At 37.5% G+C, this 24632-nt stretch overlaps 1 long non-coding RNA gene and 1 pseudogene across 1 annotated transcript in view; one reads left to right on the top strand and one right to left on the bottom strand.

The window, feature by feature from the left end:
• Positions 1 to 23926, top strand: part of LOC120187194 — a 39455-nt gene extending 15529 nt beyond the window's left edge. The window contains exons 2-4 of the long non-coding RNA XR_005522261.1: positions 1387 to 1397; positions 6959 to 7120; positions 23917 to 23926. This is a non-coding gene — a long non-coding RNA (uncharacterized LOC120187194). The remainder of the gene's footprint in view (positions 1 to 1386; positions 1398 to 6958; positions 7121 to 23916) is intronic.
• LOC120187192 lies at positions 230 to 8638 on the bottom strand (annotated as a pseudogene).
• Positions 23927 to 24632: the final 706 nt, after the last annotated feature.

Genomic DNA, 24632 nt, shown 5'->3' on the forward strand with positions numbered 1-24632 from the left:
ATATATATACACACGTATAATCTGGCTATGTTCAAAAGCATGAGACATGAGAGAATTAAAACACTTTGATGTCTGAACAATGGTTTCAGTGGTTTGTACTTTGTTGACAATAAAACAATTAGCATTAGGTAAAAAAGATCACTCCCAGAAGAGCTCACCTGTATCATAGACAGATTTGAACCTGCCAGAGAGAAAATGACAGAGCTTTTATACTCCAGGAACCATTCAACACATTCAACCCGTACAAGGTAATGAAGAATGAAAATGGAAGATCATTTAGCCAAAAGAAAACTAAGAAGAGACTTAAGTTATGCAATGCAAATGCAGAGAGCAAGAAGCAATGGAATATAGGACCCATCGCGTGTTGATTCCCCATGCCATTTGGACCAAACACCAGATTTTAATCTAAAACCTACTCCTATCTGTGGTCCATTCTCCAGTTTTAAGTCTGGAGCCAAGGCATCTGTCATGGTGGGAGGAGAAGGGCGAGAAAACGAGGAAGAATTAGGGTGAGAACACGAGGAAGAATTGGGGGAAGAAATGCGTATGTTAGGGATTGAGAAAAATAAATTAGGGATTGATGCACGTGAGGAAGGGGTTAATGATTTACCTGAAGTGGAGCAGGCCCAAGAAGAATGAGAGCAGCCCGAGTCCACTAATCCAGTATCTGCAAAAGAAGACAAATTATTAGGAGTTGTTATATTTTGTTAGAAAGGACAGCCAGCTGGCAATCCTTCTGTTATCATTGTAACTAAATAAATTGGTTGAGTTGATATTTTTCAGTATGTTATGAATGAATAAGCAATTTCTTCTCTAAAATCCTCTCTGTTTCCTATTACCTATTTCTCAATTTCTCTTCTCAATCGTCCAATCTATAACAATTGGTATCGAGAGCCTCGGTTTTGGAAAGTAAATCAGTAGCATGACAAAGAAGAATCAGAGTATGGAAGCTGATTTATCGGGGTTGCAAAAACAAATGGAGGAACTAACAACTTTGGTGAAACAAGGCCAAGATGAGTCTAATCCACCTAAATGGTGGGAGACTCAGGAAAACAGGATTGTTGCTCTAGAGGCAAGAATGTCCACTAATCAAGGCTATGTGGAGGAGCTGTTGAAGATTTTAACTGGCAGAAATGGTGAGCAAGAGCAGTCTGCAGGTGATCAGGTAAACACTCCTAATAACTCTAAAAATGGGGAGAAAAATCCTGTTTTGGTGACTGTAGTGAAGGATAAGTCGAGATTCACTTATAAAACTGATGAATCAGGGATTTCGAAAGATAGGCCTGATGCTTGTTTAGCCCTTAAGAACAGTTCTAGGCTTGAGAATCAAATAGGTGAAAACAATAACAATAGACCTATTATGCTGGGACTGGAAGCTGAAAACAGGGGGCCGGGGGGTTCTTTTAACAGTGTAGGGACTATGTGGCATAGACCCAAAATTGAGTTGCCATTTTTTGAAGGTATAAATCCTAGGGGGTGGCTTCAAAAGTGTCTTAAGTATTTTTCCTTATGTAATGTTCCTATAGATCAGAGGGTGGAAGTGGCTACAATTTATCTTACAGGAAAAGCAGAAATATGGTTTGATGGCTATATTATGCAGAAGCATCATGTAACATGGCATGAGTTTGAAGCTGATTTGTGTCAAATTTAGTGATAGGTCTTTTTCTGACATTGTGGAGGAATTCACTAAGCTTACTCAGAAAGGATCTGTTGAAGACTATCAAGAAAGGTTTAAGGAGTTACAACCACACATGCTATTACAAAATCTTACTTTGAGTGAGGATTTCTTTGTGTCACTTTTTATAAGTGGACTTAGAGAAGACATCAAACATAGAGTAAAAGCCTTAGATCCTAAAAATTTATTTGAGGCATGCAAACAAGCTAAGCTCAATGAGTTATCTGTGGAATTTGAAAACAAAAAGTTGAGACCTTCCTTTAAGGTCCCACCCTACCCAAACCCCATTAATACTTCGAAGACAAATTCAATGCCAATACCTATTAAATCCATACCAATTTCCAATCCTAAACAGAATCTCATTGATTACAGAAGGCAAAATAACCTTTGTTTTAAGCGTGGAGAAAAATTTCAACCAGGCCAACAGTGTAAGACAAGAAACTTAAATATGATGATTGAAGAGGAGAATATTATTCCTACAGATTCTGTCCCTACTGACTCAGACCAGCAGATAGTGCAAGAAGAGGAAGGTTTAGAAATATCTATGAATGCTATTACTGGGTGTATTAGCCATAATACTTTGAGGATTCAAGGAACAATTCAAGGCAGACCTTTGAACATTCTGATTGACAGTGGAAGTACACACAGATTTTTGACACCATAATGGGTTGATGCTGGAATTCAAGTTCTAACTCCCAACCCTTTAGCTATTACAGTAGCTAATGGCCAACAGCTCTATAGTTCAGCTAGATGCAATACGGTGGAGTGGCAGATGCAAGGACATTCATTCATACATGACTTTAGACTCCATAAATTGGGAGGAAGTGATATGGTTTTAGGGGTTGATTGGATGAAATTATTTAGCCCAATTTTGATGGACTTCAATAAGATGACAATGAGTTTTGAACATCAAGGTGAAAATATTGTTATACAAGGACAGCAACTCTCACTGCTTTTACAGCAAATTTCATGTGCTACTTTATTGAAAATGACAGCATCTGATGCAGCTATTTTGGGGCATGTGGTTCTGCTGAGTATGATTGAGACTCCTAAGTCGATTCCTGCAGCTCTCAAACCTCTTTTAAAGAGGTATCATTCTGTTTTTGCTGAACCTACAAGGTTACCTCCTACAAGGACTCATGATCATGCTATTCCTCTCAAACCTGGTTCTAGTCCTATTAATCTAAGACCCTACAGATTTCCTCATAACCAGAAGACTAAAGTAGAACAACAGATTGCTAAAATGTTAGCCTCCTCTATTATTCAACCTAGCAAGAGTCCCTTTGCTTCTACATGCCTTTTAATTAAAAAAAAGGATGGCACTTGGAAGTTTGTGTTGATTACAGACAATTAAACAATCTTACAGTGAAGGAAAGTTTCCTATTCCTGTGGTGGAGGATCTATTAGATGAGCTATATGGTGCAGTTTATTTTTCCAAGATTGACTTAAGGTCAGGCTATTGGCAAATCAGAATTAAAGAGGAGGATATCTACAAAACAGCATTTAGAACTCATCAAGGGCATTATGAATTCAAGATAATGCCTTTTGGTCTTACTAATGCCCCTGCTACATTTCAAGCATTAATGAATGATTTGTTTAAATCATTTCTTAGAAAGTTTGTTTTGGTGTTCTTTGATGATATATTAGTCTACAGTAATTCTATGGAAGAACATATTACTCATTTGCAATTGGTTTTGGAGGTTTTGAAAGCCAATCAATTATTTGCAAAACTGTCCAAGTGTTTTTTTGGACAGACCCGAGTACTTGGGACATATTATTTCAGCAGCAGGAGTAGCAACAGATCGTACTAAGATAGAAGCTATGAAGAATTGGCCTCTTCCTAAATCTTTAAAGTCCCTGCGTAGATTTTTGGGTCTAACTGGTTACTATAGGAGGTTTATTAAAAACTATAGTTCTATAAGTAAGCCCTTAACTCAAATGCTTACTAAGGACAGTTTTCACTGGTCTTCTGCAGCTTTGAATGCTTTTGAAAACCTAAAACAGGCTATATGTGTTGCTCCTGTTTTAGCTTTACCTGATTTCACTAAGAGTTTCTATTTAGAAATTGATGCTAGTTCAGGAGGTATTGGTGTTGTGCTATCTCAAGAGGGCAGACCTATTGCTTATCTAAGTAAGGCTCTCAGTCCTAGACATGTTGCCCTCTCCATTTATGAAAGGGAGTATCTTGCTATTTTATTAGCAGTTTCGAAGTGGAGACATTATCTAGAGAGTAAGCCATTTATTATTAAAACTGATCATGAGCCTCTAAAGTATCTATTAGAGCAGAAACTGACCACCACTATTCAAAAGAAAGGGCTGACTAAATTACTGGGGCTTGATTACTCTATTCAATAAAGAAAGGATAAGTCAAATATGGTGGCAGATGCTTTGTTTAGGCAATGGGAAGATCATGGTCAACTGATGGCTATGGGGACTACTTTTATCATTCCTAGTTGGGTGACAGAAGTGGAAGGCAGTTATAAGGATAACAAATTGGTTGTTGATTGGATCAATATATTAATGGTGAATGCTACTGCTGATCCTAATTGGAAATTTTCCAAAGGAATACTAAGATTTAAAGGCAGAGTTTACATTGGTCCTATTGGGTCTCTTAGGCTTCAAATTCTGCAAGCATTACATGATTCCCCTCATGGGGGCCATTCAGGAATTCAAGCTACTTACCAGAGGATAAGATCATATTTTTATTGGCCTGGGCTTAAAACTATGGTAGCTACATATGTCAGATGTTGTACAGTCTGTCAACAAACTAAGGTAAAGCATGTGCCTAAACCAGGCTTGCTACAGCCCTTACCTATTCCTCAACAAGCTTAGGAGGTGGTTACTATGGATTTTATTGATGGCTTACCTACTTCATTCAAGAAAAATTGTACATTGGTTGTGGTGGATAAATTTACAAAATACAGCCATTTTATGGCCTTGTCCCACCCCTACACTGTAGTTGCGGTAGCTAAGTTGTATTTGGATAATGTCTACAAGTTACATGGTCAGCCTAAACTAGCTATTTCAGATAGATATAAAACATTCACTAGTCTCTTTTGGAGAGAACTAATGAAGCAGCTTGGCACTACTACACTATTCAGCACTGCTTACCATCCTGAGAGTGATGGTCAGACAGAAAGGGTGAATCAATGCCTTGAGCAGTATCTTCAACCAAAGCAATGGGCTAAATGGTTGCCACATGCTGAGTGGTGGTACAATACTTCCTATCATACAACCCTAAACCTAACACCCTTTCAAGCTCTATATGGCTATAAGCCTCCTACAATGGTTTGGCAGACAGAAACAGCAGTACAATCTGTGGGAGAACTAATGAGGAGTAAGGAAGAAGTCATGCAGATTGTAAAACAACAATTAGAAAATGTTGCAAACAGAATGAAACAGCAGGCAGATAAAAAGCATTCTGAAAGAATTTTTGCAATAGGGATTGGGTTTACCTGAAACTGCAACCGTATCGTCAAACATCCCTTGCCCTGAGGAAGAATCTAAAGTTAGCAGCCAAGTTTTACGGGCCTTACAAAATTTTAGAAAGAATTGGGGAAGTGGTATATAAACTTGACTTACCAAAAACGTCTCGTTTACACCCTGTCTTCTATGTCAGTCTGTTGAAGAAGCATATTGGCACTACAGCAACAGCTTTGACAGAGCCTCCTGTGGAAGATGAAGAGGGTCAGTTTCACACAGAACCAAGTAAAATATTGGGAAGACGAATTATAAATCGTAATAACCGACCAGTTACTCAGTTGTTGGTAAGATGGACTAACCTCGACGATTCGAACGATACTTGGGAGGATTACTCTGTTCTCCGAGGCCAGTTTCCTTCTTTCGATCCTTGGGGACAAGGATCCTCTCGAGGGGTGGGTATTGTCATGGTGGGAGGAGAAGGGCGAGAAAACGAGGAAGAATTAGGGCGAGAACACGAGGAAGAATTGGGGGAAGAAATGCGTATGTTAGGGATTGAGCAAAAGAAATTAGGGATTGATGCACGTAAGGGGTTAATGATTTACCTGAAGTGGAGCAGGCCGATATAGATCAAACATTGTTGGAGCAGGCCCAAGAAGAATGAGAGCAGCCCGAGTCCACTAATCCAGTATCTGCAAAAGAAGACAAATTATTAGGAGTTGTTATATTTTGTTAGAAAGGACAGCCAGCTGGCAATCCTTCTGTTATCATTGTAACTAAATAAATTGGCTGAGTTGATATTTTTCAGTATGTTATGAATGAACAAGCATTTTCTTCTCTAAAATCCTCTATGTTTCCTATTACCTATTTTTCAATTTCTCTTCTCAATCGTCCAATCTATAACAGCATCATGCAAAAGTATGCAAAAGTCTGAAGAAGAAAACGCCTTTGGGTAATTCCTTTCCTATCCGATTTCAATGAAAAATACTACTCACGGAACAATCATCGTGCACACGCCAAATGGTTTCACCCAACAGATTCGCCACAGAAAGAACTGTAATCTGAGGGAAGTAGTTCTTCTCTGCCACTGGAAGTGTATTTGTAATGATCACTTCTTGGAAAATGCCACTTGATAACCTCTCTCTTGCAGGAGGGCTGCCATGAAAAGCAATACATATATTAGCAAAATGATATCGATTAAAAGGTTGATACAAACGACACTTTTAACATAGTTCAGACAGTTAATTTTAGACCTGAAAACTGCATGAGTACAGCATGCATAAACTTCCTTTGCTCCCTCTTGGTGTAGCAGTTCTGCCACCTTTGCCATCGTTCCTAGCACACACAGAAAGTGTTATTAAACATAAATCGAATTTATAACACAGCCAATGGTCGAAGAGGAACGTTTTCAAGGCATCAAATCAAAACCACAATGAAACTATCATTTCCAAAGATGGGGTAATAGAACTTTGCAGAAAAAAGACGTAATAGACAAACTTTTTTGCCACCATTTAACCATTGTATACATCATGATAAGAAAAATTAATGTGCATATTTGTGATTCAGAAGAGGTTTATGTTTACACTCTTCACATTGTCTTCATTCACCAGCAGTGTCAATCATATCATCCACCATAACAGCAACTTTTCCCTTTACATCACCAATAAGGTTCATTACCTGCAAAATAGAAGCATTCATGGACTCTTAAGACAATAATAATGCAATAGTCATATAACTAAAGCAAGAAATAAAGCACAAACTGAGGATTTTGAAGACCAATTGGCAGCAGACATCAGCCTACTGCCAGGTCTGCAATGTCGATATCAATAACAATAAATATAATTGCACAATCAATTTGAAAAGAAAAAGATAATAAGAGCAGAGATGTGGAGAACACATTACCTCTGCAACATTGTGTCCGTGACGCCTTTATCCACAATGGCCAAAGGTGCATCTGACAGTTTTTTTGCAAAAGCACGTGCTCTTGCTACTCCTCCAACATCAGGTGAAACCACTACCAAGACAGTGGAAGAAATTCTCTTGCTGGCAAGATAATCAAGAATCACAGGCTACAGTCCAGACAGTTAAAGGATATACAAATTAGCAATTGCTTAGCCATCGACAGTGAACAACCATAAGGTTAGAGTTTTATAGCTGAATACCTGGCAGTAAACATGATCCACTGGAATATCAAAGTAGCCCATGGACTGCCCAGAATGAAGGTTACAAGAAAGAACACGATTTGCACCAGCTTCAGTGATAAGATTTGCAACAAGTTTGGCTGCTATTGATTCTCGCCATTGGGTCTGAAAACAAGATTACAGACGGAAAATTAAATTTAGTATCACAAAAATACAATACGATCCAAAACCTTCAGAAGTTATAACTTGGGGGGGGGACTGCAAAGCAAGGGCATTGATTCAGTCAACATGATTCTAACACAATATAGCACAATCTGTTCTGATTATGATAAAAAGGAAAAACACAATGTCATCGAACTAGGCGACTTCGGGTGGTCAGATTTTTAATCAATTTAATTTGCAGCTGGTATCTTAGTTGATACTACAAATTTCATCCCCTGCAGTTTATTATGAAATAGTTACATTTTAACTTACCTTTCTATCAGCTCGGGCATAACCAAAATAAGGAATCACCACAGTGATATTTTTGGCCGACGCTCTCCGGCATGCATCTACAATTATGAGAAGCTCCATCAGATTCTCATTTGCAGGAGGGCATGTTGGTTGCACTATATATACATCACATCCTCTTAACACTTTCTTGCAGCTGAACATAAATTTCCCCATCAGCAAATCGCTTAATGCTGATCTTCCACAGTTCCAGGCCCATGTACCATGCCATTTCCTGCAACAATAGAGCAGGCAAACATAAGTTTCAAGAAATATGAATGTATACTTACATAAGTTCAGATAAGATACAGCAAGTAATCCTAATCCTTAAAGCATTAAAAGTGCGTGAAGCTTGATAAGGTACAACAGCAGTAAAATGAATCTGTAAAATAGACTGTTTATATGACAAATTGGGGGAATGTCATTCAAGCAGGCATATTATGTATAGCATATTGACCGGTTCAAATTAGAAGGGTTATTAGAGATGGTGGACAGCCTGCCTAGCAATCTTATCATTTTGACATGGTAATTAAAAGTAACACCAGTCAAGCACAAAAAAATTGGAAGTAACACCTGGAAAAAATCTCTACCACAGAAGGCAATAAGTAATCAAGACGTAAAACAATGACCTGAGAAAGTGCAGGATTGGCAGTGCCGTAAAACAATTTGATCTTAGCACTATTTCTGTTAACAGTTGTCTCCAGTCGAGCCGATTCAAAGACCTTGGGCAGTGTCCTTTCATTTAGGATAGGAATAACTGGCTTCCCATTCACAATATTCAGTGGTTGATCCATGTCACATTTCTAGTATTTTCATCCATTAAAAAAAAGCATCCATATCAGTAAAACATTACCACTGCTAACGAAACGAAAGAGGGCTTATAGATTTGTCCCTTTTCCAGTCGCCCAGAAAGGCAAAACTTGCCTTTTGTTGAGAAAACTTTCTTTTACTGGCAAATAGTAGTGGACGAATCAAAACGAAGCCAAAATTTTCAAGGAAAATAAGAAAAGTTGCACCGTCGATTTCACCATATACCCACACGTGCGGCACATTACATAAAAATAATACCAACAAAACCAATTATTCAACCCAAACAGAGAAGAAAACCGAATTATATAATAAGAAAAGGAAAGCCAGCATCTAAAAAACCAAAAGTAAACTAAAACTCACTTCAGCATCTTAAAGACACCAAAAACGAAATCAAAATTTATATATAAATAATAAATTTGGCTTACGAAATTGTTCGAAGCGCAAGCACGAGACCCATCGTAACTGACGCTTTTGAGGCCAAGAGAGAAACGGGCGAAGAGTGAAGACGAAGACGACGACGGATTAGACGAAGACGAAGGAAATGGTTAATGAGTAAAGAAAGAAGCGGTGACATTTTTAAGTGACATTTTTAAAAGAGAAAATATTGTTAGTGATCAAAAATGTCTTATAATATAAAATTTTAATCAATTTTTTTTGGATTTGTTAAAATGACCAACTAAATCGCAATGCGAACGATAATTCGCAACGCGATCTCCGGTATCGCAAATCAGTTTCTAGATTCGCAACGCGATTCTGACTATCGCATTGCGATTTCTCAAATTCGCGTTGCGATTTTCCTAATTCGCAATGCGAATACGTAAATCGCAACGCGAATTTGAAAAATCGCAATGCGATTACGTAAATCGCAATGCGAATCTCTAAATCGCAACGAGATTCTGACTATTGCAATACTGAATTTCAAATTCGCAACTCGATTTCTGAATTCGTAACAGGTTTTAATTTCGCAACACAAATGTTTTGGGTATATAACTACGCAGCAGCAGCAACTCATAACCTAAATCCCTAAATCGCAACTCATTACATCTCCATCTATCACTCTCTCCGGCGACATCCGTTCCTATATCCAACGACATCCTTCCCCATCCGGCAACAGGTTTTAGTTTCGCAGCTTGTTTGTTTAGTAAATTAATTTACAATAATAAAATCATCTAATGTTGATCATGTTTGGATAGATTTGTGTTTTGGAGGGTAATGGGAGAATGTTCATGGTGTTTTACAATATATGCCTTTACCCATGAATCTTCAACTAAAACTATCATTAAAAAAGTTAACTTATGAAACTCTAATGTTACATGTTGTAAATAAATTGAATTTAGAGCCCCTAAGTGGATTTAGGTTATCTTATCAGAGAAATGGTAAAGTTTATTTGTTAACCGACAATGAAGATGTTGAACGATTCATTGCTTACATTAGTGTTTCAAGTGATGATGTTATATTGTATGTTGTTGAACCTAGAAGTAGTGAAGTTGGTTCAGTAGCGGGTAGTAATCAACTAAGTTTTTCAACCCCAGTTTATGGTGCTCAAAATTTAATGGTTCCACCACAATTTCATCACCAAGCAAATATTGTTTCACCACATTTCCAATACCAAACACAATCTCAAAACCCACAACCTTTCCCTAATCCAAATCCCAATCAACTTTCAGCACCAAATTCCAATTTTCGTATTGACCAGTTAGACGATGATGAGCCAACAGAAAAAATTGTGAGTACTAGTCAGTATTCGAAATTTGATCTTGGTCAATACCCGGACTTTGATCTTGGTCAATACTCGGATTTTGATGATTTTTCAGAAGAAGAAACAGACCTTGCGTGTAATGATTTTGATATTGGTCAATACCCGAATTTTGATGATGAAACAGCCGTTGCCGAGGAAGATGTTGTTGATGATAATGAGGAGGAAGTTACGACTGTAAATGAACATGTTGAACATCCATTTTGTAATTCATATAACACTGAAGAAGAAAGAGAAGAAGAAGAAATCCCCAAAGAAAAGTCCCCGAAGAAAATGCCACGGGAGTATAACTGGAATATGCCAGAATTACTTCAGATACCGGAAGAAGAGTTGGTAAAGATAGCAGTTGATTGTTACACAAAAATTATTCGTATCAAGAAAGATGATTGTTTTGATACAAAGGAAGACTTTAAGATAGCTTTGTATACGAAATGTGTGGAAGATGGCTATCAACTAAAAGTTAACAAATCAAGCAAAGATCGTTTCGAAACAAGGTGTATGATTGACAAAAACTGTATGTGGCGTATGATTGCAAAGAGGATAAAAGATTGCGAAATGTTTCAAGTTAGGACTTTTATTGATAAACATACATGTTCAAGAACCCAAATTTTTCCTCATCATAGACAGGCAAACAAAAAGGTGTTGGGTGGTTTTCTGGCTGAGTTAATATTTTTGAATGGTAAGGTATATCGGGGACATGAAATTATGATTGACATGAATGCTCGGTTCAAGATTAGTATCTCATATTCTCAAGCTTGGAGAGCCAAATGTTATGCCTTGGAATTGTTGAGGGGGTCGCCAAAAGCATCGTTTGCCCAACTGCCGGCTTATTGTCACAATTTAAAGCTGAAAAATCAGGGGTCGGTAACTCATATCAAAACAGATAGAGATGGACGCTTTGAGTTGCTGTTTATCGCCATTGGTGATGCGGTTAGTAAATCAATATAATTTTGTTGACTCATTTTTGTTAGTTACATGTATTTCACATTTAAATGATTATATTTCTTGTGTATTTGATTTTGTAGATTCGTTCATTTATTAATTGCATGCGCCCAGTTATTATAGTTGACGGAGCACATTTAAAAGGTCGATACCTTGGAGTAAACTTATTAGCAGTAGCCATGGATGCTAACAATGGGATACTGCCAATAGCTTACGGGGTTGGCAAATCTGAAACCTCTGATTCATGGACATGGTTTATGGGGCATCTTAGGGATTGCATAGGTCCTATTAGCAATCTGACAATCATATCCGATAGGGAAAACTCAATTGACAACGATGTTAGAAGGTGTTTCCAGATGCTTTTCATGGACTTTGTGGTGTTCATTTGTATAGAAATCTAAAATCAAGGTCTGCTGGTATAAAAAATCACAAATAGACATACTGGAAGGCTGTAAAAGCTTATCGGGAAGTGGATTTTAATAAGCATATAAACTGTTTAAGACGTGTTTTGCCTCAGTGTGCTCAAACACTAGAAGATGTCGGGTTTGAAAGATGGTCAAGAGTACATCAACTTGGAGCAAGATATGGTTTCATGACGTCTAATAGTGCAGAATCAATCAACGCTCTAAGTCGTCATTCCCGGAAATTACTCATTACTATGTTAATGGAGTTTTTTCGAGCTTCTATTCAACAGTGGTACTACAAGAAAAGAAACCATGCAGATTTCTTTAAATTCGTAACTTATCATATATTTTACTAAGTATTATTTATTTAAATTTACAGGAACATTGGAACATCGTGTTACACCATGGACAGAAAAAAAGATAACGAAACGTGTTGTGAAGTCAACGTCATGGAGAGTTGAACCATGTTCAAACACTTTGTTTGAAGTACTGGATAATAACTTAAATGGTCTTGTCGATCTAAATGCAAAGACGTGTAGTTGTATGAAATGGCAAACATCTGGTTATCCGTGTGGCCATGTTATAAAAGTTTCTCTTCATCTAAACCAAGATGATTCAAGCGCATACGCTATGGATTGCTACACTACAGAAGTATATCGACAGACTTATGGCGAGATTGTCTACCCTATTCCACATCCTTCTGAGTGGGACATACCAGGTGACTTACAAACAGTTTTGCCACCAGCCATGGACATAAGGCTACCTGGCCGACCAAAAAGTCACGATCGTATACCGTCTAAGGGTGAAGAGAAGAAGAGATCGACATATAGTCGGTGCAAGGAAAGTGGTCATACAAGGTTGACATGTGGATCACCAGTGCCATCACAATCATCTTTTCCTCTACCAAAATATGGATCCTCATCAAAATCTCAATCACAACCGGCTTTATCTTTTGGGACTGTTAACTTAGATGATTTTTAAATGCAAACGTTGTATTATGTGTATATTATGTGTGAACTTTTAACATTTTCAGTTAGGCATGTATTAGTAACTTGAGTTTGAACATTGCTATGATATGTTCAGTTGTTATCACTTATTAGACATTCATTTGACTATCGCAACGCGGAAATCGCAACGCGAATATGACTATCGCAACACGGAAATGACTATCGCAATGCGGAATTGACTATCGCAACGCGGAAATGACTATCGTAACGAGAGAATCGCAATGCGAAATGAAAATCGCAATGCGAAATGAAAATCGCAACGAGTGAATCGCAATGCGAAAATAAAAATCGCAACGCGAAATTAGTTTCACGTTGCGATTTTCATTTTCGCATTGCGATTCTCTCGTTGCGATAGTCATTTCCGCGTTGCGATAGTCTGTTTTGCATTCAACATAATGCAGATTGAAATCAATAAATCAACTATTACATTTCAATCAATTAAACAAGCACAAATATTATGTACACATCAATTAAACAAATCAACATTTACAAATCATCTTTTACAAATCAATTAAACAATCAAAAAATAATAATGAAATCAACTTTTACACCCATACATCCATTTCACGCAGCTCACTTCAGGATTAACCTGCAGAAACCAAACATTGAATCAACAACACTTTCTACGCATCTAAAACCTACAAACAACAAATTATTGAATTCTAGCTACTTAACCAAACATTTTCAAACCAAAAAGAGTAAATATGTTTAACAACACTTGCATTTGACTTACAAATTATTTATGGACACTTTCATAATGCGGATGCAGGTAGGCAGCGTCTCGCATATATCGCTCTAGCCATAAAATGCCGAAACCACAAGCCTACTGCACCTCTATCTCTATCGGTGGAAGGTAAAAAATGTGTACTTCCTGTCGTCAAACGCTCCAAGCACATGCATACGAGAGGACCACAATCACCTATGGCTTCCTTCGTTTGTTGTGGCGTGGTCTCGTCTCTGATAACTGTAACATTAAACTTCTTTGGCTTCTTGTTTCCAGACATAGTCCAATAATCAATTATATCCAAGAATTTAGCCAAATGAGAGCTCCATCCCTTAATCATATCTCTCAAATCAGACAATGATATGTAATTTATCATGCTGTCATATACTATTGTCTTTAGGGATGGGAGCTGAAGCTCGACGAGAAGCCAATGAGTACGGTCCAAAACAGGGATAAACACCTGCATCGAAATGTAATAATTCAAATTGCGCACTTATTTATGAACACCTTTAAAATATTTAAACAAATATACTAACCTTATCGACCTCCCACCATGCATGATAAAGTTTAGCTTGTCCATTAGCCAACACATATGATTCCTGTCGTTGATTCTTCAAGTGAACTACGTGAAAAGACGTCGGCATAATTGTATATCGCGTTTTTTTAATATTTTTCTTCAATTTTCTTACAATTAGAAGACGTGTCACCCATGCATCAATATGCTGTTTTACAAAAAAAGACATATATTAGTGAATTACATAAATTTTAAAAAAATTAATCAAACTGAAATATAAGTGTAACACCCCCAACCCGTATCCAACCCGGATACGAGTCAGAGATATTACATTGACTTTTAAAACACAACTCTTACAATTAATAGCAAAATACTTGAACTTATATTAAGAAAAATACAATAATATACATATATTTATACAAGTTTATCAAAATACTCAGAGCATACACAACTTAACCCTTTAGTTACATGCCAACATCCCTTTTCATAACAAAATGACCTATGGATTAAGTTGCTTCTGATCTGATAGTTGCAGGAGTAATGTTGTCCAGCTGCTTAACCTCGATCGTCTACTTTATCGGATCCTACGTGTGAAACACTCACACGCTAAGTCATCGACTTAGTGTGGCAATATAATAATAATATCGATAAATATAAAGTAATTGCCAAAATAAGATGGGTTGCAATGATCAGATGTATGTAAACAATGCAATAACCAGAACCATGTTTCTTACACATATACTTATCAAATTCACATTCATAAGTTCGCCTTAGTAAGTTCATTAGCCCATGGTACCATACAGAGAACCTAAGGTATGTGAGTATTGTGAGGTTGTGTACTATGTTGTTACCACAGCTCATATAATTGCACCTAAGTGCCACGTAGAATTGCACCGGAGTGCCGCGTAGAATTGCACCGTAATGCCATATAATAATGTCCATAAGGACCACATATCATTCCTTAAGAATCATATACATATACCAAGGATCAAGTATGTGTCTCACCAGACCTCACACATGTTCCAAAGAATACATATATGTCCCGAAGGACCACATATCATTCCTTAAAAATCATATACATATGCCAAGGATCAAGTATGTGTCTCACCAGACCTCACACATGTTCCAAAGAATACATATATGTCCCGAAGGACCACATAGACCCTCTACCCTTGGCATGCCAACTATACCTATAGTTCTCATTTACATAACATGGGCTTTCACAATTTATCTTATTTGTATCACGTAGACATATTATTTTCATACCTTTATCACATAACTCATATAACTTTTTCATGCATATTCATGTCCCATAATGCATATGGTATGGATTCATGTCATATATCATAATATGAAATACTATCATGTATCAAAATATTGAATTTAGACTTATCGTAAGTCTAGAACTGAATAAAATACATATTCATGCTATGCATATGCACTCACCTAGATTTCTTTGTCTTTCCCTCGATTGATCCTACTTGTCGATGGTTCCGGAACTCGATTAGGCTCAATATCTAAATAAGCAAAATTTTCAAGATGATTATAGATGCCTAAGTCTTGAAATTAACCTCTAATAGCCTACCAATTTAAGGGATTAATAGTTTAGTCTCTCTTCTTTCTTCTTTTTTTTCATTATAGGGGAATCGATTCCCCCTGGGGGTATCGATTCCCCTCTATCATTCTGGAAATTCATATTCGTTTGAGGGGGGATCGATTCCCCTGGAATGGGTACCGATTCCCCTGGCCCAGAAATCCCATTTTGAGCTCGAAAATCACCTTATTTCAGCTCAAACCTTCCTATTTCACTTCCTTTAATACTCCTAACTTTAATACACATACTTAAACTTATTTCTATTCCATAATCACTTCTTTAACTCCAAATCTAGTCATTCCTATGTAATTGCAAAAATTATACTAGTTTTGCAACATGTTCAAATTCCTATTCTAACACTTCCTATCCCTTAATTAACTTGATGACAAGTCAAATCTCACTTCCAATTCTTATTATGAACTCTAATCTAAGATTTCACTTTTCTACTTCCTTTCTTTAATTCTTTATATACTTCCCATCTTGAGGTTTTAAAACAATTTAAACTTCTTTTAAGCTTAACTATTGCCTAATGGTCATGAATCAACCATAAATTCATCAAGAAATTCACTAACAAGAGAATCTTACCTTAGCTTGGGTCTCACGTATGAAGAATAAAGAAAGAAGAAGAGGACTCTGGAAGCTTGTTTTTAATTTCCTATACTTCCACGTGGTTAATATAATACTAACCCCAATAATTATATTGCTATAAAAAGACCATTTTGTCTTTCTAATATTCCTTCTTTATAATTTAATCCTACACAAAATAACTCAAATAAGTCATTGAACTTTTCCATCATTCTACTTTAAATCACCAAATGCTAAAACTTTACAAATTAATCACTAACCCGGCATGGAGGATGTTACAAATCTCCCTCCCTTAAGAAAATTCGTCCTCGAATTTTCAATAAGAAAAGAGATGGGGATACTGATTCCTCATATCCTCTTTATGCTCCCATGTTGCTTCCTCTACTTTGTGATTCTTCCATAAAACTTTAACCAATGGGATAGTCTTGTTCCTCAATTGCTTAACCTCATGAGCTAAAATTTGAATCGGTTCTTCCTCATAAGTCAAATCCGGTTGTAACTCGATCTCTTCTAGGTTTACGATATGGGAGGGATCCGATCGATATCTTCGAAGCATTGAGACATGGAATACATTGTGAATCTTTTCCATTTCTGGTGGTAAAGTCAATTGGTATGCTACGGGTCCCACTTTTGTTACAATCTCATATGGTCCAATAAACCGGGGACTTAACTTTCTTTTCCGACCAAACCTCAACACATTCTTCCATGGAGATACCTTTAAAAACACTTTATCCCCAACTTCAAATTCAATCTCCTTTCTTTTAAGATCAGAATAGGACTTTTGCCGATCAGAGGCCACTTTGAGGTTATGTTGAATTTCTCGAACTATCTGTTCTACATCTTGAATTAAATCTGGACCAAGAACACTTCGATCTTTGAGTTCATACCAATTTAATGGAGTACGATATTTTCTTCCATATAATGCTTCATATGGGGCCATCTTTATACTAGACTGATAACTATTGTTGTAAGCGAACTCTGCCAGCGGTAAATACTTTTCCCATGATCCTTTGAATTCCATTACGCATGCTCTCAACATATCTTCCAATATCTGAATAGTTCTCTCTGATTGCCCAACAGTCTGAGGATGAAAAGTCATACTAAAGTTTAAACGAGTCGCCAACGCTCCATGCAAAGATTTCCAGAATCTAGAAGTGAATCGAGGGTCTCGATCAGAGACTATGGAAACAGGCAATCCATGCAATCTAATAACTTCTCTAATATACAGCTCTGCATACTTTTCCATAGAGAAATCTGTTCTAACCGGAAGGAAATGCGCTGACTTAGTTAATCGATCAACAATTACCCAGATTGATTCTCTTTTGTTCGGAGTCAAGGGTAACCCCGAAACAAAATCCATCGTAACATTTTCCCATTTCCATTAAGGAATGAAAAGCGGTTGCAATAATCCTGACGGAACTTGATGCTCAGCTTTTACTTGTTGACATATCAAACACTTAGCCACAAATTCGGTGATGCTTCGTTTCATCCCTGACCACCAAAATCGATCCTTCAAATCCATATACATCTTGGTTCCACCCGGGTGCATCGTTAACGGACTGCAATGAGCCTCTGTTAATATTTCTTTCTTCAAGTCGTCATTGTCGGGTATTACAATTCTTCCTTTACAATATAGATTTCCATCTGACTTAACCTCAAAGTCTTTAATCTCTTTGCTCTTTACTTGCTCAATTCTTTTCAAACACATTTCATCTTTACTTTGCAATTCTCCTATTCGTTCTAACCATGCTGGTTTAAGTGTTAACTCTGCACAAAGACCACCGTCTCCCGTTAAAGATAATCTTGCGTCCATAGCTCGTAAAGCTGTAAACGTCTTTCTACTCAAAGCATCTGCTACCACGTTAGCCTTTCTGGGATGATAGTCAATTATCACATCATAATCTTTTAAGAACTCTACCCATCTACGTTGCCTCAAATTCAACTCTTTTTGAGTCATCAGGTACTTCAGGCTCTTATGATCCGTGTATAAGTAACAACGCTCCCCATAAAGATAATGACGCCAAATCTTGAGAACGAATACTACAGTAGCCATTTCTAAATCATGAGTGGGGTAATTCTTTTCATGTGGTTTCAACTGCCTCGATGCATACACTACCACCTTCCCTTCTTGCATTAATACACACCCCAACCCGTTATGGGATGCGTCACTGTATACTACAAAATTCTTGCCAGATTCTGGTTGAACCAATATCGGAGTTTCTGTCAGAATTCTCTTTAAAGCTTCAAAACTTTCTTGACATTCAGAAGTCCAAACAAACGGTACATTCTTTCTCATCATCTTTATTAAAGGCAACACTATTATCGAAAAATTCTTAATGAATCTTCGATAATAACCGGCAAGTCCAAGGAAACTCCGAACTTCAGATACATTTTTTGGAACTTCCCAGTCCATTATAGCTTTAACCTTCTAAGGGTCCACTCTAATCCCAACTGCCGAGATCACATGCCCCAAGAAAATTACTTTGTTTAGCCAGAATTCACATTTGGACAATTTCGCATAGAGATTTTTATCCCTGAGAATTTGCAAAACTAGCCTCAGATATGCGATGTGCTCTTCAATGGACTTCGAGTAAACCAGTATGTCATCAATAAAGACAACAACAAACTGGTCCAAATAGGGCTGAAAAATCCTGTTCACGAGATCCATGAAAGCAACTGGTGCATTCGTTACTCCGAATGACATTACGATGAATTCATAATGACCATATCTCGTTCTGAAAGCCGTCTTCGGAATATCTTTCTCCTGAATCTTCAATTGATGATAACCCGAATGTAGATCAATCTTCAAAAATACCGAAGCTCCTTTTAGTTGATCAAACAAGTCATCAATGCACGGAAGGAGATACTTGTTCTTAATGGTCACCTTATTAAGCTGTCGATAATCAATACAGAGACGCATTGGTCCATCCTTCTTCTTAACAAATAACACCGGAGCTCCCCAAGGTGATACACTTGGTCGAATAAATCCCTTTCCTAACAACTCTTGCAATTGATTCTTTAACTCTTGCAATTCTTTCGGAGCCATCTGATAAGGTGCCATTGCAATTGGAGCGGTTCCTGGCATTACTTCAATTTGAAATTTTACCTCTCTATCTGGAGGTAATCCTGGCAACTCAGCCGGGAAAACTTCAGGGAATTCTTGAACTATTGGAATCTCTTCTAGCCCTTTCTCTATCACTCTTAAATCTATCACATTTGCAAGAAATCCTTGACATCCTTGTAGCAATAGCTTCTTAGTTGACATTACTGACATTACATTTGCTAAGGGATTAAACTTTTAACTGCTCACACTTATCTCTGTTCCTCCTGGACTTTTCAGGGTTACCTTTTTCAATCTGCAATTAATATCTCCATAGTAACGGAACAACCAATCCATTCCCAGAATCACTTCAAACTCGTCAAAGGGTAATTCCATCAGATTAGCAGGGAATTCAATTCCCTGAACCTTTATGGGACACCCCTTACAGACTTTATTCACCCGAGCACAATGGCCTAAAGGATTTGTTACTATAATCTCATTACTCGTAGCTTCTAAGGGAATCCTCAATTCCTTTAATAACTTACTTGTAATATAAGAATAATTAGAACCCGGATCAATCAGTACCAATACTAATTTATCGTACAGCTGAAAAGTACCTGCTATAATATCAGGGTCATCAAGGTCTTCACTTGTCTTTAGATGGTACACCCGTGCGGTTGACCGAACTTCAGGTTGAGCAGAGAATTCAGACGGGTTCCTTCCTCTGCCTCTTTCTCGTCCTCTTTGTGAGGAAGAACTAACTCTTTCAGATGATGCAGGCTCACCAACCATCAATGGATAATCCCGGATAAAATGTTCGGCATCTTCGCATCGATAACAAGTCCCAGCAGCCATCCAACAAGCCCCAAAATGGTTTTTCCCACAATGTTGACACTGTCTCGCTTGACTCGGAGTAGATCTCCCAACACCAGATCCCACTGACTGCGTCTATCTAGGTCTTGCCTGACTTGCTCCCCTAGCAGACGATGCAACTGATTCTGATCTAGCTTGTGATCGAAATCCTGAGTCTCTTCCCCTTTTTGATGGTGCTGAGCTAGAATAAGAACCCGTTCTCTTTGATGTTTGAACTCTAAAATCCCCAAATCTCTCATTCTGAGCTCTTTCAAGAGCCTTGGCATGATTGATCACCTCTTTGAACGAGGACAAATTCAATACTATCAGCATCTCTTTCAATCTAGGGCGCAAACCCTCCACAAATCATTCACAAGCCTCTTTTTCAGTAGGCACAAGCTCGGATGCAAACCTACTCAACTTGTTGAACTCACATTCATACTCATATACAGAGCGGTTCATCTGTTTCAAATTCAAAAACTCCTGCTTCATCTGTCGAATAAATTGATCTCCAATGTACTTGTTTTTAAATTCATCTAAGAATAAAGACCAAGTCAATTGGTCACTGGTTATCCTCATGGTGACGTTCGTCCACCATATTCTCGCCTGACCCCTCAACAACGAGACAGCTCTATCTAACTTCTCCACTTCAGAACATTGGAGACCATCCAACATGATTTTTAAGTCATTTAACCAAAGATCCACCGCAACCGGACCTTCTTCGGTTTCTCCCTTAAATTCGGGAGCTCCTAAACCTCTCAACTCTTTTGCTACATTCATCCTTTGAGTTGGTGGAGCAGGAGGTTGAAGACGCATTAGAATAGCGTCTAACGTTCTGAAGAACATATCTTGATCTTGCACAGGCACTCCTTGAGATGCTTGTTCTTCACCTTGCCTGGCCAGGGCAGGTGAATTACTGCTTTCAGCATGCCTATCTTCTCCCGTTTCACTTCGGGAGCTATTATGTTCGGACATCTAATAAGAATAAACACATTGTTCTATTAGCAAAACAGCATACTCATACTATACCAGATCAGAAGTTCTCACTATTTGTTGGCATGTATTCCATTTAAAGACTCTATAGACTCTGGTTTATGCCTAGAATCGGCTAAACCATAGCTCTGATACCATTAAATGTAACACCCCCAACCCGTATCCAACCCGGATACGAGTCAGAGATATTACATTGACTTTTAAAACACAACTCTTACAATTAATAGCAAAATACTTGAACTTATATTAAGAAAAATACAATAATATACATATATTTATACAAGTTTATCAAAATACTCAGAGCATACACAACTTAACCCTTCAGTTACATGCCAACATCCCTTTTCATAACAAAATGACCTACTGATTAAGTTGCTTCTGATCTGATAGTTGCAGGAGTAATGTTGTCCAGCTGCTTAACCTCGATCGTCTACTTTATCGGATCCTACGTGTGAAACACTCACACGCTAAGTCATCGACTTAGTGAGGCAATATAATAATAATATCGATAAATATAAAGTAATTGCCAAAATAAGATGGGTTGCAATGATAAGATGTATGTAAACAATGCAATAACCAGAACCATGTTTCTTACACATATACTTATCAAATTCACATTCATAAGTTCGCCTTAGTAAGTTCATTAGCCCATGGTACCATACAGAGAACCTAAGGTATGTGAGTATTGTGAGGTTGTGCACTATGCTGTTACCACAGCTCATATAATTGCACCTAAGTGCCACGTAGAATTGCACCGGAGTGCCACGTAGAATTGCACCGTAGTGCCATATAATAATGTCCATAAGGACCACATATCATTCTTTAAGAATCATATACATATGCCAAGGATCAAGTATGTGTCTCACCAGACCTCACACATGTTCCAAAGAATACATATATGTCCCGAAGGACCACATATCATTCCTTAAAAATCATATACATATGCCAAGGATCAAGTATGTGTCTCACCAGACCTCACACATGTTCCAAAGAATACATATATGTCCCGAAGGACCACATAGACCCTCTACCCTTGGCATGCCAACTATACCTATAGTTCTCATTTACATAACATGGGCTTTCACAATTTATCTTATTTGTATCACGTAGACATATTATTTTCATACCTTTATCACATAACTCATATAACTTTTTCTTGCATATTCATGTCCCATAATGCATATGGTATGGATTCATGTCATATATCATAATATGAAATACTATCATGTATCAAAATATTGAATCTAGACTTATCATAAGTCTAGAACTGAATAAAATACATATTCATGCTATGCATATGAACTCACCTAGATTTCTTTGTCTTTCCCTCGATTGATCCTACTTGTCGATGGTTCCGGAACTCGATTAGGCTCAATATCTACATAAGCAAAATTTTCAAGATGATTATCAGATGCCTAAGTCTTGAAATTAACCTCTAATAGCCTACCAATTTAAGGGATTAATAGTTTAGTCTCTCTTCTTTCTTCTTTTTTTTCATTATGGGGGAATCGGTTCCCCCTGGGGTATCGATTCCCCTCTAGCATTCTGGAAATTCATATTCGTTTGAGGGGGGGTTGATTCTCCTTGAATGGGTACCGATTCCCCTAGCCCAGAAATCCCATTTTGAGCTCGAAAATCACCTTATTTCAGCTCAAACCTTCCTATTTCACTTCCTTTAATACTCCTAACTTTAATACACATACTTAAACTTATTTCTATTCCATAATCACTTCTTTAACTCCAAATCTAGTCATTCTTATGTAATTGCAAAAATTATACTAGTTTTGCAACATGTTCAAATTCCTATTCTAACACTTCCTATCCCTTAATTAACTTGATGACAAGTCAAATCTCACTTCCAATTCTTATTATGAACTCTAATCTAAGATTTCATTTTTCTACTTCCTTTCTTTAATTCTTCATATACTTCCCATCTTGAGGTTTTAAAACAATTTAAACTTCTTTTAAGCTTAACTATTACCTAATGGTCATGAATCAACCATAAATTCATCAAGAAATTCACTAACAAGAGAATCTTACCTTAGCTTGGGTCTCACGTATGAAGAAGAAAGAAAGAAGAAGAGGACTCTAGAAGCTTGTTTTTAATTTCCTATACTTCCACGTGGTTAATATAATACTAACCCCAATAATTATATTGCTATAAAAAGACCATTTTGTCCTTCTAATCTTCCTTCTTTATAATTCAATCCTACACAAAATAACTCAAATAAGTCATTGAACTTTTCCATCATTCTACTTTAAATCACCAAATGCTGAAACTTTACAAATTAATCACTAACCCGGCATGGAGGATGTTACAATAAGAAATATAAGACTTACCCCCTCATCGAAATAGCCATTGTCTTCAACCCCTAATAATTAACCCCACGAAGACCGTTCAATCAATAAATGCATATCATTGTTGAGTTTGTATATGTCAGTGTAACACCCTTGGCTCCGCTCATGTAGATAAAAATCAACTGCGGTCTTAGCCTAAAGGGTATTATCCAGAATTGTTTCTGGTAGTTGTTTCCTCTCCACTTCATCTGTCGGAATGGTACTGGCCGGTAACTTATACGAAAGCCAACAGTCATCCATCATGTCCCGCACGTGAGGGGGCTTCTCAATAATTCGATATATTACGCCGTGTGAATCGGGCTCTAGAATGTTGGGAGGGACCTCTTCAACGATGACAGTGGCCTCTTGAACGGTGGGAGGGGACTCTTGAGGGATGATAGGGGCCTCTTGAACGATAGGGGAGGCCTCTTGAACGATGGCAGGTGAGTCGGGCTTTTTCTTACGGATTCTTCGCACTATTGGGGTGAACGGAGACGTAATGGCACGTGCTCGCCATCTGATGCGTGAACTCCATCTTGCAAGAAAAACCCGACGTAGAGCATCCACCTTAGCGGGCCGCTAAAAATAAATTAATACATAAATCAGTAAATAAACATACATGATATTAAACAGTGAGAACAAAGACAAATATATTTCAAACTTGCACGGTATTCACCCAAGTCATTATTATATCATTGTTCACAAAATGCATCAAATAACATTCCAGAAGTAAGCACTTATATAAACATTTAAAATGACAACATATAGGTTTAGTGCAGGTTCAATGACAACATAAAGAGTAGTAGTTTATTCTTGAAACTAAAATTTTCAACACTGTGAAGTTAGTATTTGTCTTTTGGTTGAAGTAATACAATTCATTCAAGTTTCAATTGGCAGAAGAATAATAGAAACTGAAACTTAAAATCGCAACGCGAAAATGACTATCGCAACGCGAAAATGACTATCGCAATGAGAGAATCGCAATGCGAAATGAAAATCGCAACAACAAAATCGCAACGCGAAAATGACTATCGCAATGCGAATTTGACTATCGCAACGAGATAATCGCAATGCGATTTTCATTTCGCATTGTGATTCTTTCGTTGCGATAGTCAAATTCGCATTGCAATAGTCATTTTCGCATTGCGATAGTCATTTTCGCATTGCGATAGTCATTTTCGCATTGCGATTCTCTCGTTGCGATAGTCATTTTCGCGTTGCGATAGTCATTTTCGCGTTGCGATAGTAAACTATTCTTCTTCTGCAAATTGAAACTTGAATGGATTGCATTACTTCAACCAAAAGACAACCAAAAACAAATACTAACTTCACAGGGTTAATGAATAAAC

Source organism: Hibiscus syriacus, unplaced genomic scaffold (genome assembly GCF_006381635.1).
Source record: "Hibiscus syriacus cultivar Baekdansim isolate YM2019G1 unplaced genomic scaffold, ASM638163v2 tig00113722_pilon, whole genome shotgun sequence".
NCBI lineage: Eukaryota > Viridiplantae > Streptophyta > Magnoliopsida > Malvales > Malvaceae > Hibiscus > Hibiscus syriacus.